Raw genomic sequence first — 21,160 nt, 5'->3', positions numbered from 1 at the left:
TGGTAACATAATCTTGAAGCATTTTTCCACGATTTCATGGTTCATCCGATTGCTTATTTGTTCAAGCCATGAGGGGAGTGTCAACGTTTTTTGTGCGGGTGGCTACTTGTAAGGACTGTGCAGGGAAGTCAGAAGAGCTGCTGTAGAACAAGACGATGTCCGGTGGAAAGTTAAGACAGTCGGTGTGCAGCGGAGGCCTGGTTTACGGAGACCGCGTAAGCGGGTTGACTGTGAGTTGGGGCATCCGCCATTCGGTTCGTGGAAGCGCTGCCGTGGCCTTGAAGACGAGCTACCGCAGCTGCACCGCACCCATGCAGACAGTTGCAGAACAGACCGGATGACTGAGCGTCCGTGAAAGTGTTTATTCGCGAGATTGGGTCTTGCTAGGTTGTTCGACAACCATTTCACTGCAAGCTATTTATGGCAACCGCCCCGAGACATTGGAACTCGGGATAGGGTCATCCTGCAGCACCGCTGTATGCAAAGTGCGAGTTCTGCAACGTGACGGATGAACGATGTGGTGCGTGTGACGTGGAAATTCTATAGGTAGTTGGGCGGCTATTGGAGGTGATTCGATGGAGTTTCGGCTAAAAGAAAGATGATCAAAATTGTTACATCCTGGTAACTTTTGACGCGTAATATTTTGATGTTTGTATGTATAGCTTCCAATTTACGGGCTTTCTGTTCCATCTTAAAAAACTCGTAGCCCCTTTCATGAGCATCGTAGCTTTCCGACTGTAAAGCAAAGTGGCAACATCCACAACACGTCAAAGGCTCCCTCCCTGACATCCAGGTGACTATCAACTCAATCTATAGCACTGTGAGGTGCTTGCTGATAATGAATTTATCCGGAATTCTTTCGAACGGTAATTTCCTATAATTTCGTTCTGAATACATATTGAGGGCGTGGGTAAATAGCCATAAAAGAAGTATTCTTGTCTTACACATATCTAACTAGTATTATCTCGACATTCTTGATCAGAATTCTAGTAGCTGTGTTTTCGCTCCAGGTACATATTTCTATTTGCATGAAAATCAAGGCATGCTCCCTCACCACACTAGGATTAAGGCTTCTCCGATTTCAGGCAATTTAAAGATTTGTTTTCTGTGAAATCTTGCGTAATAGATTCAATATATTTAGCTGATCTGCCTAGTGTCCAAATAACATAATGATACTGAATTTTCGACATGATTTCCCAAAAAGAATTGTATCTGTAGCAAAGTACTCCCCGTTTTTTTACGTGCAAAACCGAGCCAGATTACTGTTTCATGCGCAATTGCTATTTTGTATTTTTTCTGAAGTTTTCCTTGAGTATAGAAGCTCACGCCATTCTTTTTTAACAATGAATGCATGAGGTGTATTAAATACCATTGACGCACTTGTGCGCAATGTGCACGTTTTTACCACGAATTTAGGGCAAGCGACAAATGTCCACTAATGTAGCACTGTCTGCAATATGACGTCTTTGGAGCTCCGAGGACTGCAGCCATGGTGAGGGAACATTCGTGCGTAGGAAAGTATCGCAGTAAGCCTGCCCATGGGCCCTGCACAATTGTGTTTCGCATTATGCCATAACGCAGAATGTTCTGCTTTACATGAGCGAAATCTAAGGTATACTGCGTATGTAGGAGAAGTAGGTGAAGTTGAAGATTTTATGAGCAATATTGAACCTGTAACAATAAACGCTTGCTCATAGTTGTTCCGAATGGTCCGTTATAGTTGGATTGCGCTTTCAGAAATAACAATATATGGCTGTGAAGGAGAGCTGACTTCGCTGCGCATTTTATTAAATCTCAGCCAGCATACTTTTCCGTGTCTGCATGTCTCACATTTTGTTCGCAATAGCAACGGGCAGTTACGTTACGGCGGCTGAGTATATCAAGAGGAGGGGTCTTTGGCCACAACTACAGATGACATTAGAAAAAAAATGGCTGGGGCTTAGCTAAGGTTAAGCCTGGATATCTCGGAGCGAAAAGATTCGGTGATGCTTATGGTTTAGCTTATGGTTATGATTTATGATTTAGCCTATGGGTATGCTTACGGCTTAGCTTATGGTTATGCTTTATGATTTAGCCTATGGGTATGCTTACGGTTGACCTTATGGATATTCTTATGTTTAATTTATGGATACGCTTACGGTTTCCTCATGGTTATGCTTTATGATTTAGCCTATGGTTATGGTTACGGTTTAACTTATGGATATGCTTTGGTTAGCTTATGGTTATGCTGTACGTCTGCCTTGTGTAGATATGAAAATTGCTTAACAATGATATATACCATAACTTATGCAGGATTATTAAACTACTTTAGTCGTCGTTGTTGGGCACATTGTCTTGGGATTTCTGTAAAGCAATAAATACAGCTGGATGATCAGAGTACTAGAATGCGGACGCCTATTCTCTGGCATGTGGTTATAGAGTCGGCCTCCGCGATAAGCACGCGCTTGCGGCGAACGTCAAACGATGACGCATAGCGCGGGGCAGTGGCCACCTGCTCCGCGCGTGACGTCACGCGCGGCAGCGGCGAAAGGTCAGGCGACGGAGTGGGCGGCGGCCACCTGCGCCGTGTGTGGCGTCACTCGTGCTCCGACATACGCCGGCTCGCGCGAAGCGCGCTGTTGACTAGCGTAGTGAATCTTTTCGCTTAAAAAATAGGGCTGAACAGGCAATGAATTTCGTAGGGCAGATAATAGATGGAGGATTGGAATTACGCAATGGGTGCCAAGGAAAGAGAAGCACCGTCGAGGACGGCACAAAATGGACTGGGGTGATAATATTACGATATTTCAAGACGGAAGTTGCAATCAGCTTCTTAAAGACTTGGGTAATTGAAGACCGTTGGCAAAAAAAAAAGAAAACAGGGAGAGGCCTTAGTTCTGCAGTAGACCCAAAAAGGTGCTGCTCATGCTCATTTCGATGATTGGAACGCAAAACCCAGTTCAGAAAGATTGTTAGTATTACCCGAAGGCGAATCGAAAGCGATAGCATGGTTTAGCCTTGCACTGAAGGCGTCTCAGGAGGCTGGGATGATGAGCGTGCCAGTAGCGTTGCGGGTGTCAACCCTCGATGGCGTGCGAGATGGTATTAGCGGACAACACACAGACGCTGCTCGGCACAGTCGGCGCTCTGCACCTTCTAGTTGGACCTTGGCTGAGCTTGAAGGTCAGATTTAGCGAACCAGGCGTTTTCTGGCTTTGTACCAGGAGTAGTAGAGCTATATCTCTAAAATAAGCTCAGTGATATTAGTAGTGGATATGAATGAACATAAGGTAGATCTTGACGTTTATACTGGTATCAATTGGAAAGCTTTATGACTAAGCGAGGTGCTTTCGCATCCCAATGCAATTTTCTTTCTTCACTTGGAACAAAATTAGAGCTTTGCATGCCGTGGAGTTCTTTTAACCCAATTAGAAATGGCTAATAACAGTCGCATATACCATTGGCAGTTCAGCGGCAAAGCTTTGTCAGCGTTTCCTCTAACACCGCTAAACAGGTCGAAAACCATTGATTAAAAATCTTCAAGAAGCCTTTGATTAGGTGTCACAATTGATTAATAATCATATTGAGGAATATTGTCATGTCCTCACTCCACTTTTAATATAATGTAGGGAAAAGTATTTCATCAGCATACAATGAAAGCATGCATACAGTGTACTTCTTCTTACCGCTTCTAGTTGAACTGACCAGTAAATGTAATATAGGTAACCTCTTAGGAGCACCTGTATCCTTCATTTTGGCACATACACGACGTTTTACAAAAGTGCCAGAGTTTTTCCCAACAACAAGAAACGCAGCATAAGACATGAGGCTCGCAAAGAAATGAATGCACGCATGAACCAGACCCTACACAAGGTTTTAAATCTAATATGCAGTGATGCATTTCTATGCGCACATATGAAGGCGATATGCATTGCTTAATGTACGAGAAGAAAGGGGGTAATTAAACACTTTCGTAATAAGCAGTTGTTGGTAAATAAATTTGTTAATGCTTATACTGCGAAGCAAAATTAAATATGTGCGTCAGTGCGTGAGTGGAATGTGCGTAATCGATTACAAAGCCACGAAATTGAGTGCAAAGTACTCGTCTTTAATACACAGATAACGGTAGGTCGTATAAATTCATACGTATGCAAGAAAAATGCGAAACACTCATAAAACGTTTTAATCTTGGCACGAATGTAGAAAACCTCAAGCGAAGAGAACTGAAGGCGCTTAGTGTGGGCATCATTACTGAAACATACAGGTCCTCCTATCGTTTTGCGGTGGCCAAGTACAAGTTAATAATAAATACTGTTCGTTTTAAAGTGATGTCATGCAATTTCTGTGTCGTACAACTCTGCAGTAGATGACGCTGATGATCGATTGGCTTTCAGTTCATCTCAAACGTGAATTATAACAAATGACTGCAGGAACTGCTAAGCGCACATATGTAATAAACACTTACAATCTTAAGCAGCCGGAATCTTGTATGATTAGCGTTAAGAAAGCAAGATACAACAAGCAGGTTCTGCTTTTGAGAGCTGAAAAGTGGTTAAACTTATGGGGATGGTGTCAATTAGCATGCAGTTTAGAGTCCGTAAGTGTAAAAGGGAAAAGGAAACATGAGCACAAGGACATATCCTGACGAAAAGTATGAGACAGCCAGCTTTGCTATTATGAATAAACCGCACCAACTAGCCCAAGAATCAGCCTTGTTGGGAAAAAAATCTGGCCGTCTGTCTCCGCAGTTTGCTTGAAATACCATAATAGCGTAGGTTTGTTGCCTACTGCAGACAGCACGTTCGAAAATACAGCATGACGAGATTATGTCTTTATCGCGTGGCTCGAGTTCTTAAGCAAGATAAGTATTGCATGTGTTTTGCAGACCTATTGTAAAGGGGCACTCACTTTTATGGAAAAGCGAGTTCCTTTTATTACGGTTTCTCAATAAAAAAAATAAAAAAACATTTATCACAGCGCTGAACCATGACATTTGCAGGCATTTGCTGTGCGTGGGTTCTGCGCATAGCTTCTATCCCATCCACAGAAGGACTAGAATGTGGAATGGTAGCAGCCTCCGATAGCCGCCTCCTCTAGCATTCCTAATCTAAAAAATGCGGTGGTCTGCGAGGGAAACAGTCACAATTTTCTTTCCCATTTTGGATTATAATAGTCGTCCAGTTCCAACGTCTTCATCAAAATTGACCATTTCTGCAGCGACAGTACTGTGAAGGACACCAACAGGTGATTGAAACCCATGCAACCCCAGTCAAAGTTAAGAAATTTCAAGTGAACTTTAAAAAAAGGGTAAGCTAGTGCCTGAGCTTTAATAATGGGTACGCATGCTCTCGGTAACGTAGAGAAATTTGAATATATCACACAATATTTCGCGTTACACATGCTTCCAAAGTATGAGGCATCGCATTCGTTCTCGTGCTGTTATCACTTATCTTTACGACAGATTATTCACTAACATTTGAATTGCGAACAGTTCTTCCTATGAAGTTTCGGGTCGCGAAGAGAATTTCAACTATTTATTAGGAAAGCACAAGCAACACGTTGTCACGCAGAGTATCCCACAGGTAGGTCTGTGTTTTCAGTCCGTTTAATTTTATATAGGTACGACAGCCTAGCGCAAATACTACTATCTAGGCAGAAGCGTTTATTGAATGCAAATCACGTCTGCGTATGGGCCGAAGCCGTAAGTATAAGTTAGTTTCCATCAGCATTGCGAAAAATATCGAAGTTATCGCCAGCTTTATGATAGTTAATGGGTCTGTTAGGCTCGTGCACGTTCATTGTCATAATTTTGTTGGAAGAGCGCGGTCCTCCAGTCCACGCCAGCAGGCCCCAGTCGTTGCCGAACGCGCCCAAAAGCGCCCAGCCGAGCTAGAAACCACCGCTCACGCGTCACTTTATCCTTAACTTGTTCGAGTGGTGGCTCCGATCCCGCAGTTCCCATAATTTATAGATGGACGTAGCCACCTCAACCTTCATTTAACTGAAAGAATATCAGTTCTTCTTGGCCTTTCGCAGACTTGCGAAATGACTTCATCGTTTCCTGTCAATAGGGCTTATACTGTGTTCCGGTAACCCCCAAGTAACCTCGAGTGTTCAATTTGACAATGAAGTGCTTTCGCTGTTACTTAGATGCAATCAGGTGACGCAGAAAAGCGACATACGGCTTAGAAAGGCTAAAGCTAGTGTCATGGCACAGACAAAATACCACAAATAATATAAGTTATTCGAAGGCAACCTCCTTCCTGTATATGTTCATTTCCGTATGTCTTCTTTTCAGTGTTTTTCTACGCGTCATCTTCATTAAAGGAACTTTTCTGGTTCGCCACTCTAGCTATGAATGGCACTGGCTAATGATCCATTCAGCTGGATCTGATGACCTACTTATATGACACAAGATACGTAATGGTAGATCTACATAAATATATATGTATGTGCATGTGTAAAAAACTTTTATTGTCCGTAAGGAGTGACACCGGAGCTCCGGTCCCGCTCGTTGCATCCAGGGAGACCGATGTCACCCTAAAGGACACGGGTTAGTAGATGAAGCGGTTTGCTGCTTCGGCAGCGAGACGGACAATGTTGGCGTGTGCCGCCGGGTCTTAGCTATGAAACGCGGTCTCCCATGCTTCCTCGTCCTTGAATAAATTTATCTACGCACGAGAAATGCGGAAAATTTAGGTACAGATATTATTTTCGGCAAGTTCTTGTTTATTCACTTTCATTTCCCTCAAATCTACGATTTCTACACTGCAATTCAAAACAAGAAATAACTTCCCCCGCAATTTCATGGGAATTAATTGTCTTCGCGTGGCTGTGATGGAGATAAAATTGGTCTTCTAGGTTCTTCTCCTTCATACAGAATTTGAAAGGTGCAATGACTTGAGGTACGATACGAGGGCTCAATGTTTACTCGGCTGGGCGCCTAAAGTTCACGTGCTGCCTGACGCCATGGGTAAGAAGGATGTTCTACATTTACGTCGGGGCTTTAATTAGCACCACCCTGCCTTCCCTTGTTTAGACCTTGTACACACGTTCAATAACCAAAATGTCGACGTCGGAACAGCCAGTGGTGCAGCTCAATTTGTGAACGCGTGTCTGCAGCTGAGAGCTTGGATTAAGCTTGCATACACAGCAAGCTGTATTTACATGCGCTTGCAGTTAAAGAAAATTCGCAGTTTCGCCGGGAAGGTGAAGCACCGATTGCGACAGCAAATTAGCAGATAGCTGTACGAAGTAAGGGTAGTAGCTTTAACCGCTATATAAACTTGTAAACATTCGCTTACGAAACAAATTAACAATGATAGAATATTAAGCGTGAAACAGACAGACAGAGACAGCGCAGTCATTGTGCTGCTTTCGACGTCCTTGTTTACTCGCGCTTGCATGTGCTATCGTGCATTCAAACAAAATAGCCCGCCAACGTGTTTTAATTAGGTTAACTAGCACGGTGTCACGCGTCCATAGGTAAACATGAAAAGTCAACGCTCGGTGACAGCGGAAACTGTCTGTGAAAACGCTGGAGTTCGCAATTGTGGCAGCAGACGCGAGCCTACTGACCTCGGTGCATTTCGCTTCGAGGCGTGCGCAACGTCGAAAGCACAGCGCATACGAAGCTACCGCCACTACGCGCACTCTGAATATACCTTACATTGCTTTGAAGATCGGGCCTGCTCGAGCGTGCATTTTAGCCACCTCGCAGACCACTTTCAAGACCCACGATCGCCGGCAACGCGTCCCTACGGCGTCCGCCAAAGGCGTCTGCTGCGTCGTCCGCAATTCGTGAGGAAGGCACCGAGGCACCCTAGCGGCCACCGGAGATTAACGCCTCTCCTTCCTGGCCTCACCTCTCTGTCTCGCGCGCCATAGGAAAGGGCACGCATCCGGGCTGCGTTCTTAGCCGGCGCACGTGAGATCAAGTGAGAACCACGTTATCTGGCTCATCCTCACACGCCTTGACTCATACGGAACCTCACGGCTACGGCGACGGCAGAAATGTGCCTGGGGTGTCCATATAATTGCTATCGCAATAAAAACAAATAATTTACGCTAGGCTTTCATTCGTTTTAGGAACTGTTGGCGTTATGTGGTTTTCTCTAACAAAATTAGCCCCGTTGGTTACCCTTTACATATACACATTGGCCCGTCTACTGTAACCTTTCCCAGAGACTGTGTTTCACCGACTAACAGATTTTCAAGGTTACCGCCTAGCACGAAATGCACTTATTTGTATCTGAAGTTTCTCGAATGTTATTGCAGTTTTTGTACGTTGTTTGTTGTGCCCAAACCTTGTGAAACTTGATTTTGAGGGCGACGCGAACTCAACGTTAATTTTTAGAAGGAAAGCGGGCACCAGCGTATACGCAAGAACCTTCTATAAGTCATGTAAAACAGTAGACGCGCTTGAAAAGCAGATCAGATTCTTGACGATCGCCGACTTGATTCGCCGCTATCGTTGTGCTTAAGTGTTACTTCATGTCCTGGACATAAGTTTACGGAATAAAGAATTAAATTGGCAACAGTTTTCACACTGTGTATTTTGTCATCTTCATCTTAATGACACGTGTGGTGGATGTGCTCATCCTTTCTGTGCTCAGGACTTCCCCTGGAAGCTCACGTCGCTTCGGCATCATCTACATCGCGAAGGACCAGCAAGCTAGACGCAGGTGCAACTGTTGCCGGTGGAACACTGATTTCTTTTGCAGACACGGAAGCTCATGGCAAAACAAACAATGGCAAGCACAGCGTCGTCTGCACTGTTCATGCTAGAGTAACAGAGGGAGCCTCAGACTTTCCGCAAACATTGAACTAATCTCGTCATCAAATGACAGCGTAGAACCACAAAGGGCAGACAGCCAACACTACAATTTTTGAGGACGTCCTGTGGAATACTAGGCCTGCGACCATGCTGGCATTTGAACCACGATACGCCAAAGAGGGAGAGAGAGACAACTTCTATTCCTCAGAGTGTGGAGATGATCCATGGGCTCGTCAGGAAGGCCAGTGGCCCGCCTGGTCATGAGTGGTGGCGACCTCTTCGGTTCCCTCCACGCTCGGAGTTGCACGTCCGAGCGGAAGGGAAGCAGCACTTCCTTCCACGATGAATGTAACGGAGAGGCCAGGAAACTGTGGGGAGGGGGGTCCTCCTCCCCGTCCCAAAGGATGTGACTTAAAGAAGCTAGCTCGCCGCGGAGGTGACAGTACGGACTCACTCTGTCCGGGTAAATGTGCGTGCATACGTAGGCGTTCGGGTATGAGTGTGTCTGTAACCTGCGCCAGGTGATTTCCTGACGCATGTTTAGTTTACTGTGTGGTGCGGGCTTAGTGTGTCGTGTCACACGGTAATATTGGGCAAGGTCGCGATATGATTCCAGAACTTCGTTTGAGGTCTCCGGTTCCGGCAGGCTCTCCTTATCTTGGAGCATGCTGGTGGGCCGCTTCGTTCCCTGGAATTCCCGAGTGGGCGGGGACCAATAGCAACGCTATAGGTTGTGGTTCTTCTCTGTTGTGTGGTGGTGCTTTAATGTGGGCTGTGCCACTAGTCCTCGCGCAAAGTTTGTTACGGCGGTTTTGAAGTCGGTCATAACTATAGAGGCTTCTGTTGAAGCCACGGCCAGCGCAATAGCAGCTTCTTCTGCTTCTGTGGGGGTGGCAGCACGTGGAGACCTGAAAGCTGTCTGTCCCTTGAATCATGAGCCTGGAACGGCCCAAATGGCGCAGGTCAGAGGGGTCGACCAGAGTACTGGGCTGCGTCGACGTACGCCATGGCGGATTTGACACCTTACGTCTTGTGTAGGACCTGGGTCCTCGCTCTTTTTCTGCTGTCGTGGGGCCCAGCGAGTGTGTTTTTCGGAGCTAGTGCGATTTATTTCGCACTCTACAATATCATCCAACATATTGGCGCAATTCGCTGTGAGACAGAATTACAACATCGCAGCAGTGCCGCGTGCGACCTGCACTCATTTAGTCAGTGCATCTTAAGCCATTCTACGCGCGATAACAAACTATAGAACGAGGTTTATGTTTGCTATATTTTGGTATGGTGGTTTCACTTTTTGCTTTAGGGTTATCTATGACGTATCGAGACGATGCTTTTTAAGAGGCTGCCATTACCACGTTTACTTATAAGCTTCACCGCTTACTGCATAGCAGCGGCTGACAAATGTTCATTGTGGTCGGCCAGAGCAACACGCCCCTTTCTGTATCTGAAGTTTCTATAATATCGCTGGTTCTATCCGTTGTCTTTTATCGCAGAACATTGCATAATTGACTCTATGCGCAAAGCGAATTGTGTAGGACTTTCTGAAAGGCACGCGTGCACCAGCGATTACGCGCGAATCTCTGACAAGTCATGCTTAAATGCGGGCGCGCATCACCCGAAGATCCTATTCTCGACAATTTCCCACTTTGTTCGTCGCTACCGTCCGGCTCCAGTGTTACTTGCTTAGCTGAGCGTAAGTTCGCCCAATTAGTAATTGAAATCATAATTCAATGTTTAGATACTGGCTCATTAAAGAATTATCGGGTTTTACGTGACAAAACCAAGACCTGATTATGAGGCACAGCGTAGCAGGGGATTCCGGAAATTTAGACTACCTGGGGTTCTGTAACGTCCGCCTAGATATATGTACACGGGTGTTTACCTATTCCCCCCCCCCCCATCCGTCAAAATTCGGTCGTCGTAGTGGCCGGGATTCGAACTTGCGATCTCGTGCTTAGCAGCCTAGCAGAACAGACACTAAGAGGTCGGGTTACATTGCTTCATTCCTCTCCATGTATGTATATACAGGGTGCTTAAAGTTAGAATTTCCGGGTTTAAAAAAATGCTAAGAGGAGTACACAGAAGTCGTTTGTCTTCCTAAGTTATGCGGCCAGGCGGTCGGAAGCTGTGAGGATAATTGTTGTCCTAGTGCCACTGTTTAAATAAATTCGGTAATTAACGTTTTATTTACTGTAGTTAGCATGTATGTTTAATTGAAAACTAAAAGGTGGTGCGAGTAGGTGACTATTCCACTTTGTGCAATTTCAGTAACGCGCCTTTGTGCAGAGATATTCACGTCAGAAATTTCAGCCCGAGCTTTCTAATTACGCATGCGAGGCACCTCCCTAGTGGGACTGCACCTGTTGGGTATGGCGTTCTGTCTGACAAGAATGTGGGGTGAGAGGCGACGGTGATTACATTCCGTTCTCGGCCAGCGTTTCTGTTCTTGGCCAGCAAAACCAAAGAATGACCTTGCGGGCTACGTGAGACGCGCCCTGTTTCTTTGAGGAATTGCTAGTAGAGTGAGTGACAAGACACCGTGTCGCTTCAGACTTCTTATGCACTCATTTGCAGCTATACTGTTTTGCTCTTTTTTATAATAATGGATGTTTTATTTGAAGAATGATTGAAATTAATGCCATCTCTCAAGATGAAGCGACAGCGTCAGCTGCCATACAGCCCATTATTAACCACAAAAGTTTCCAGGGTCCGTTGCACATGCGTAAAGATAATTTACGACCCTGCATTTTCAGCGCTTAGAAAACGCCTGTTAATGGCCCGTATTCTCTATGTCACCTTTTCGAAATCGCAGCGCATATACCAGTCCTCATGAGAGAGCATGAAATTGTGTCGACGTAGGCAAATTCATATTTATTTAGTTATTCACAGCCCCGAGTCTGGCATTACTTTGGAAGATGTGGGAATAAAACCGCAACAAAAAGTACAGTCTATATCCATGGCCTACATACAAACAAAACATAAAAATATTTTAGAAATTTCCTTCAAATAATATTACTATTACTAATATTTTATTATTTTCTATGCTGCCAGTCCCATCAGAGACCATAGTAGGTGGGCATACAAAAATCAAATACATGCAAATAAAAGTGCGTGTACAAATTGCGGGTCAATGGGCCAAACAAGAAACGCAAAAGAAAAAGTTAACAATACATAAAACAAAGCAAATATACATATCACATGCCTAGGAGACATGTCCAGCAATAGAGAATACTTCATGAAAAGGCCAGCAAACGGGAACAAAAATAACAGTAAACAGCTTCACGATTCAGCAAGGATTGCAAGAGTTGCAAAGCGTATTATGTGAATAAGACTGCGTTACTGGTTGATTTATGCAGATTCTAACCATAACGTGAACTTCAATAGTGAGACTGCAGAAATGACTGAAGGATCGAGGCGATTCCATTCCCTGAAGACGAGGGGGAAATAAGAGAGCATGAACGGGTCAGTATGACATGAATATTCTGTTATTGCCTGTACATATTTATGTGTCGATGATTATCACTGCGAAAAACTGGAAGCCATTCGGTGTAGATTCTGTGAAGACAAAGAAGGGAAAAGTTGTGACATAACTGTGACTTTTGACTCGTAATTTTTTGATGACTGTGTATGCAGTTGCCATTATATAGCTTTCGTATTTAATCTAAATGGTCACCTGACCCCTTTCAATGAGCGTCACAGCTTTGCCTACTGTAATATGACTTCGCAACTTACACAACATCAACAAGTTTCTTTCACTGAAATCGACGTCAGTAATTATTACGTCTATAGGACTATGAGGTACTTGCCGGGACCGAATTTAGCCGAAATTCTTTCATACAATAAATTCCCATAATTTGTTTGTGAATGCATCTTAACAGCCTGGGCGAATAGCCACAATGGGAGTATTCTGGTCTTACAGGTATCTAACCAGCACAATATCCGTATTCTTGGTCAGAATTGTAGCAGCTGTGTTTGTGCTATAGATAAGCATGTCTGTTTTCTCGAAATTAATGTACGTTTCTTCCACACATTTCCATTATGGTTTCTGTGATTTCAAGCAATTTACGGATTCTTTTTTTTCTGTGAAATCTTACGTAATGTATTTAATATATTTAGCTTATCTCCTTATTACACAAATAACATGAACATGATGCATTTTCGACATCATTTTTCAAAACCTATAGCAGCTGCTGCAAAAAGCGAGAATCCACTTGACGCCGTCGCCAGGGCAGCCCAAACACGTGAAAATTGCCCGCGCTCGGCTCCTCACTTTTCAGGAGAAGCAACGGCGTTTGTACGATCGCAACACAGAGACGTCCACTTTTCGCCTGGATCTCTGGTACTCCTGCGGTCCCCGAATCATCACGTTGGCCTGTCAGAAAAACTTCTGTCTCGGTACACAGGCCCATATCGAGTGCTGCGTGCCGTGACTCCAGTTACGTATGAAATTCCCCCGGTCATTACCAGTGCGTCATCGGCCCGGCATTCCACTGATGCTGTGCATGTCGCACGCCTCGAACCATATTACTGTCCTGTTATCACCGATATTTAGATGCCCCGGGACGGTGCTTCTCCCGCCGGGGATAATGATACTTGCATATTGCGTGTTTCTTCGGGACGATGCACGCGTGCGCCCCGACGAAGGCGACGAACGCTCTATGGCTCTCAAGCTGTCGGCTGAACTGGCCAGCGCTGCAGCTACAATTTGTAAATATAGTTCTTAAATAGTCTTCATTTCTTAGTCCTTCGTTGGCGTCACAATATTTTGCTTGATGCCTTCGTAGAAATACCCCATGTGTTCTACTTTGAAACAATGTCTTGAAATATTTCCCAGGCATAGCACCAATTTCACTCCACTTGTTCAATTATAGAAGTGAGTGCGCTCGACCACATCGCTTGCCTTGTACTACGGCTTTTTTCTCGCGTTTAATTCTGACGAGGTGCTCCAGTGCAAGCCAACTGCTATTAAGATCTACGCCTTCTGTTCTCCATTATAAATGGACTGTTTGTAATGTTCCTACGTCTTTGTAGTTATCGGCAGTATTTCGTTAAATGCAGTGAATCACCAATTAACGCAATGCTTCGTATTAATTCGACGACGGGAGGAGTGTATCTTTGCCGCGAACATTCATAATACTCGGAATTAAAAGGGTGAGCTGAAGCATGCAAGGCATATAAATGCCAGAAAAGTGCAGTTCTACCAGCGTGTAGTGTACAGAAGGTGTGTGTTGTGCAGGTAAATAAATGACATCGCTTTAGGCCATGCTAAAACAACATTTATTCTTTATACATGTTGTGCATAGCTGGGCTGCAAAGTGAAGTACATTGTCGAGTTCTGCATTGGTGCTGGTATTTCGATCCACCCTGAATGGTACTGCTTTAGCGTCCGTTATGATCTGCAAAATGAATTCATCAGACTGTAATATTTCATCCATAGACACTGCAAAACTCAACGTATACTAAGTACCTCCTTTACCATAGCAAAGATGGGACTGGCAATTCCCAGCGTGAAATAAATCGCATCGCTCTTTCATAAAATAGATCAGACAGTGCACAACGAACATGCTTTGTTTTCCTCATTACCCTAATGCAAAAACCAGTGCCACTGGGACCCAGTGCGCCCGATTATGGGCCGACGCTGGGAAGGCGCGGCATACTGGGAGGCACTGGCTACTCATGCGAAAAACAGCTCTAGCGCGTTAGATATGCGGTGCCTGGACACCGTATATATATATATATATATATATATATATATATATATATATATATATATATATATATATATATATATATATATATATATATATATATATATATATATATATATATATATATATATATTTGAATACAGAGAGCAAGAAAGAGCGCTTTAGTGCAATAAAAAAAACGTAAAAAATAAAACTGCTCCGACAAGGATTCGAACGACCGACCTACAGATCACAAGACCGTCACTTTACCACTACGCCACGCCATTTTTTTTTCTTTATTGCCGGCTTTGACATACACAAACAATACAGAAAAAGGAAAAACATGTCAACAAGGATTTTGCTGGCACGACATATCAAAAATTTTTCAATGCTACAAGTTTATCTAGCATGTCAATCCGTGTTGGTTGTTCAGGGAGTGCCCGATGGACATCCCTGAACCGTACTACAGATTCAATGAAGTGATCACGTGTAGGTCGCGAATTTACATCGGCATTGTTGAACTGCGTTCTAGCTTTCCACAAACTGTGGAGGCCCAGGAGCATTATAGCGTCATACGGAAAAGCCTCCGTTTCTACCGGTAAGAATCTTATTCCATGTGGATCTAAAGGTAACTCTTTCTTTAAAGTCCTTTGTAGCACGTCCTAGAAAAAGATGGGATCCCAGCAATCTAGAAACGCATGCTATATCGTTTCAGGTTTCCTGCATAAGAAGCAGTTAATGGACCACGGGACCACCCCTGTTATGCATCCATGTTTTAACTGATAAGGTGTTAGTGTGTAGTTTAAAGAAAAAAGTTTTTACCGAAGGGGGTACTGGCATTCTTTTAACCCTTTTGAGGACATCTCCTAGGCCTCCACGGTTTGACATGCGGTAAATCGGTACAGGGAGCATAGTGTCAATTAGGTCCTTATACAGTTTTTTCCTAGTAATATTGGCCGGATACTGCACAGAGAACCGCACATGCAACATTCTGTACGCAAGCACAAATTCTCGCAGGTAACCTTTCACGGCACCATGCATTGCTTCACACGAGCATACAAGGAATCCTGGAAGGTGACGACATAAAAGCACTTGGATGACTGTGCGAAGGAACACATCATTCTGATCGCGAAAGTACATAAAGCGCGACACAACTTGTCGCACAAGTAAATGTGCCAACCCAAGGCCCCCTTTCTTTACTGACAAGAACAAGTTTGTGCGGCTGGTCCTTTCCCAAGTCGATGCCCATATGAAAACGGCGAAGATACGGTGGATTTTTTGGATGCTTATCCGCGAAGCACACAGCACATTCATGACATACCATATCTTGGACGTAAGAAATAGGTTACAGACCGTGGCGCGCGAGAACATTGACAGCTGTCGCCCCTGCCACGCGTTAGTCTTTTCCTTTGCTCTCGCCACTTGTTCATTCCAGTACGGCTGAGGGTCGCGATAAGAGTCGAGAGGCACGCCTAGGTAGGTTGTTGCAGTGGTTGACTACCGAAGTCGAGCGAAGCAGTCTGGCGTTTCTTCCCATTCACCATGCCAAAACCCATAACTGTTCTCCCAGTTTATTTGCGCCCCGGTGCACTTGCAGAAGGATTCAACTACCGCCACGGCCTCACAAATACTATTTCTATTTGAACAGAATATGGCGATGTCATCGGCATACGCCAATATTTTCACCTGTGTGCACTGTAACCTGAAGCCAGTTATCCGTTCATTGTTTTGGATGGCCTTGCACAAAGGCTCAAGGTAAGCCGCGAATAGCAGGGGCGACAGCGGACATCCCTGCCTCACAGAAGACAGCACTTGCACGCTGTCTGTCAGGTCCCCGTTGACAATGACCCGAGTTGAGCAGTTAGCATACGCCATCCTGACACCGTCTGTTATTACGCTTCCCACGTTGGAATGCTCTAATATGGCGAAGAGAACATCGTGGGAAACACGGTCGAAGGCTTTAGCGAGATCTAGTTGCATCATAGCCACTCGATCGCCAAATACATCGCAACATTCTAGCACACTTCGAGCTACGTGTATGTTCGTGGCGATGCTTCTACCCTTGATACCACAGGTCTGATGCGTGCCAACCAGCCTCGTTATCACACCCTGCAATCGTTTGGCTAATACCTTCATAAATATCTTGTACTCGACGTTGGTAAGGCTTATCGGGCGATAAGACCCCACCAACTGACGTTTTTCAGGTGCCCCAGTTTTCAGGATGAGAACGATGCGCGAAGTTGTGAAGGACAGTGGTATATGCTTTTGCTGATACGATTCGGCGATAACTTTGAGTAGAATCTGGGCTACAATTGGTTTGAATGTTTTATAAAATGCTACTCCTAGGCCATCAGGGCCGGGTGCCTTGCCGACAGGTAGTGCATCTATTGCATCCTCTATTTCTTTCATGGAAATTGGCTGTTCCAAACGCGTTCTTTCTTCTTCTTCCAGCTTTGGCAGTAACGACAGAAATTCCGCTTTAAAGCCCCCTCTAATGGTGCGCGGTTGACCGAGCAATTCTTTGAAATGATCAGCGACGACGCGTTTGATTACATTGCGGTCCTCTGAAACGTCATTACCGTTTCTTATTTGCCGTATTTCCTTATTGCAAGCCTATTGTTTTTCGTCCGATAACGCACGTTTTGTGGGCGTTTCACCGGCCCACAGCTTCTCGGCCCGTGCACGGATAACCGCCGCTCTGTACTTTTCTGCATCAATTTTCTCTAACTGAATTTGTATGTTTATTAATTCGTTGGTGTAAGTACCTGGTTGGGAGCATTCTATACCCGTAAGAAATTCAAGTTGCTCACGAAGCAGTGCTTCGTTTCGTTTGTCTTCATAACGCAATGTGCTACTTCTTTCGATGGCTTTCATTTTTACTAATTGCTTAAACTCCTCTCACTCTACACTAATACTTAAAGATTGCACTGCGAGTAGCTTCTTTAGCTTCTCATCTACATCTTTAACGAAACCCTGATCCTCCATCAATTTCGCATTAAGTTTCCAAAGTTCCCACTTGAAGTACTTTCTGTTTTCTTTTTTACCAAAGGTTGCAATAACTAGACAATGGTCCCTGAAAGACACTGGTTTAACCTCATACGATGTGCATAGTGGCACAAGTTCAAGCGACATTTACAGCCTATCCAATCGTGCCTGGCTATCGCCTTGAAAATGTGTGAATTGCGGACGCGCACCATTTGTGACAACACTTCCGATATCTTCTAAGTTGTGGTCGTGAACTACAACATTCAAGACCTCTGCACTCTTATCTCGCACTGGCAAACCTTTTACATTGTCTACCGAACGACAAACAGAATTGAAGTCACCCAACAAAACTAGTACTTTCTTACAATCGAGATACACTTGAAAACGCTCAAACAACTCTTTTCTCTCCGCCTCTACATTTGGAGCGTAAGCACAAATGACACGGAAATTCAGACCGTATTGGAAAAAATCGACAACCAGAAGGCGTCCACTTTGGCACGAAAAGAGCAATTGCACAGTTACACCGACACTATTGCGGATGAAAAGGGCACAACCACCAGAGGCACCGACAGAATGACACACACAAACATCGTAATGCTGACGGAAAGTGGACACCATTCGATCAGTCGCTTCCTGGCAATCAATTTTGGTTTCTTGGATTGCCACCACGTGTAGATTGTTTTCTAAGAGAAGACGACTAAGTTGACACTGTCGCCTTCTTGCTCCAAGACCTCGTACATTCAGAGTCGCTACACGTAGTGCTTCAGGAAGGTGGATCGTCATATCGAGAGAAACGGAACCCTATCTTATGGTGTCTACCCTCACGACAACATCGCACGCCCCCATACCCCATTTCGGTATCTACAGCACGAAACTACGGAGGCGGTTTCCCCGCCTGCCGTGATTCGGCCGGAATGTTCGGCCGCAGTTTCCAGGACGCAAGCCTCATACCTGCTGCTTTAAAAGGAGGCTCATCACCGCCTATTTCATCCGGTTGCGACGCCTTGCTCACGGCCTCATCGTGCGACCGATTTCCGGCCATGTGGCTGGACCCTTCCGGGGAAAAGTCCATGGGCTCCTCCACCGGTTGGGTACGGTTCTCCGAAGACGCGTCAGGCGTTTCCGCTGCGTTCTTTGACGCCGCCACGGCGTCCTGTGCCGGAGGTAGAGGCGTCTGTCCAGGAGATACGCGATCCTTGGGTTGCGCGTCCAACTGATGCGCCCTAGGAGCAGCCCAAGCAGCCGACGTGGTCTCCTGCACCGCTGATCCGCTAGCTTGTTTCGATGCCTCCTCCGCGTCGGCCTCATCGATGAGAAGTGCTGACGTCTCATCACTGCTCACTGGCCCGGCGACGCTGGCGTACGTCCGTGCGCAGTGGCCCTCGTCGTGTCCAAAGCGACGGCACGAACCACACCGTGGAATTTGACAGTCACGCCGAATATGACCTGTGCCACGGCAGCGAAGGCACAGGGGTGGCCTGCCCGATACGACAACAAGCGCCAGCTCTCCAGCAACGTTCACCTGGTGCGGCAGGTCGTCGAGCTTCACGCCAGCGTTCAACTTCAAGGTCACCATCCTCGCAGTTGACCTCTTATCAGACACGCCGTGAGCGCGCCACAGCTCTCTTGAGACGTCCGTCACCTTCCCAAAAGGCGACAAGGCAAGACGCACGTCCTCGTCTGGTACGCTGTGAAGGAGCCAGTGCAGCTTCATTCGAACATCCCGGTTTGCAGGGTCGAGCGCGAGCCATCTCGCATTTTTTGCTTTCAACTCGCCGATGTTGAGAATCTTCTTCGCGGCGTCGGCATCCTTGAATGTAACCGCCCACACATGACTCATGCGGTACGCGCCTAAGGCGATAACTTCCGGCAGGAGCGAAAGTGGAGCGAGAGCGTCACGAAAATCTTCCACCCGGTATGGGCGGGTCTAGGCGCAGGAATCAAGAAATCTAACAAGGATAAATCACTCTATATGTCAGCTTTCGCATCGATGTTCTTAAATAAACAGTTTTTTCATGTCTACAGTGCCAGCACAAGAAGCGATGACCGCAGATGTGACGCGTCATAAACACAGGTATGTGTGCTATCGCCGAAGGCTCCCAGCACTAGCCCGCGTTTCTCTGACGAAGATCTAGGACTAGACAGGCGTGTTGACTGAAAGCCATCACTGAACTAAGGAAACGGTGCATATCCTTTGCGTGAAGAACAAGAAATGGCTATCGAAATCGGCAGTAACAGGCCATACACCATCCCGGGTCGGCGGTTCATTTAGGACTTTTTTTCGAAGTTAAAATAGAAATCGCAAGTGAAAATCGATGGTGTGGCACTTCCTAGCATACTGCTGAATACGGACAGCAACTTTTTCTTTCTGGTACAGGCGTGAGTTTTAGTTGCTGGGCGATAGCGCATCAACCATGTCTGCACGAGACGTAGCTCTGCGAAACAAACTGCTTCTCGGCTTTGACATGGCAAATTATCCCCGAATTTCCGTATGCTGGCGTGGCGTAGTGGTAAAGTGACGGTTTTGGGATCTGTAGGTCGGTCGTTCGAATCCTTGTCGGAGCAGTTTTATTTTTTACGTTTCTTTTTCCTTTTTTTATTGCGCTAAAGCGCTCTTTCTTGCTTCCTGTATTCAAAAAAATATATACGGTGTCCAGGCACCGCATATTTAACGCGCTAGAGCTGTTTTTCGCACGAGTAGCCAGTGCCTCCCAGTACGCCGCGCCTTCCCAGCGCCTTCCCAGCGCCTTCCCAGCGCCCCAGCGTCCAGCGCGCTGCACTGGGCCCATAATCCGGCGCACTAGGTCCCAGTGGCACTGGTTTTTGCAATAGGGTAGGGAAAAAATTGTGCGCTACAGAACTGCTGATCATTATAAGATTAGTCAAGGCCAAAGGCGACATCAGGAAAACACACATGCTGAACAATGTGAATGTTCATGGAAAACGCAAAGGGAACTGCGAGAAGTGTTACTAAGCTTTACTAGTGAATCATGATTATTCAGTAGCAAATCGTGTCGCTGCGCCGTTTTCTTAACCACTTTCTTGGGTATTTATGCTTTACTACTAGAACTGACCCTGGCAGCTTTAGCGAGCGCCGAGGGTCCACAATCCCGAGCATTACGAGGTTCAAGAATCCGGCAAAATTTATGCCTTCATGTAGCATGTGTGGGTTTATTGACCAGTTGCCGTCACTAAAAATAGCTCACGCACTCGTGACGCCGGCGGCAGAAATGATGTTCCCCAACCGCCGCCATCGTTTGTGAGTGATGGCTATATATATATATATATATATATATATATATATATATATATATAAGATATATATCCTAGAAAGTGGATGGGAAAACGGCGCCGCGGTAGCTCATTTCATAAGACCAAGACACGCGTAATGCGAAGATGTGGTTTCGTATCCCACCTGACGCGAATTGTATTTTCATTCAAATTCATTTGCATTAATTTATCATCTTCACCCAATTATTAGGCATAAATAATTCCCTTTATTTTCTCATTGGTGCCCTTGTTTGTACGTTTCTTATATGTCAAGAGCAGCAGGCACTGAAGTACGCGGCATACCAGTCACCATCAGTGCGGAGTATCTAGGACGCGACTCAACAAAAATGCAGCCTATGTTTGAGGCTCTTGAGTGAAAATTTAGCCCCATTGTGCCATAGCATTCATATCATTGCTATAAAAATACTAGCCGTGGCAGTCGAAACTGCCTAAATGTCGT

The 21,160-nt window shown here is 45.4% G+C and overlaps 1 protein-coding gene across 7 annotated transcripts in view; it reads left to right on the top strand.

Annotated features, from left to right (window-relative positions):
- Positions 1-21,160, top strand: part of LOC142589798 (uncharacterized) — a 148,517-nt gene that overhangs the window by 80,611 nt on the left and 46,746 nt on the right. For 5 of the 7 annotated variants that reach the window (XR_012829945.1, XR_012829946.1, XR_012829948.1 and 2 more), the window contains one exon: positions 12,115-12,220. The exons of the other annotated variants lie outside the window; for them this stretch is intronic. The gene's annotated coding sequence lies outside the window, so the exon portion shown is untranslated. The remainder of the gene's footprint in view (positions 1-12,114; positions 12,221-21,160) is intronic. 7 annotated transcript variants of the gene reach the window in all.

The sequence above is a fragment of the Dermacentor variabilis genome, chromosome 8, assembly GCF_050947875.1.
Source record: "Dermacentor variabilis isolate Ectoservices chromosome 8, ASM5094787v1, whole genome shotgun sequence".
Classification (NCBI taxonomy): Eukaryota; Metazoa; Arthropoda; class Arachnida; order Ixodida; family Ixodidae; genus Dermacentor; species Dermacentor variabilis.
This window is presented reverse-complemented; position numbering and strand designations above follow the sequence as displayed.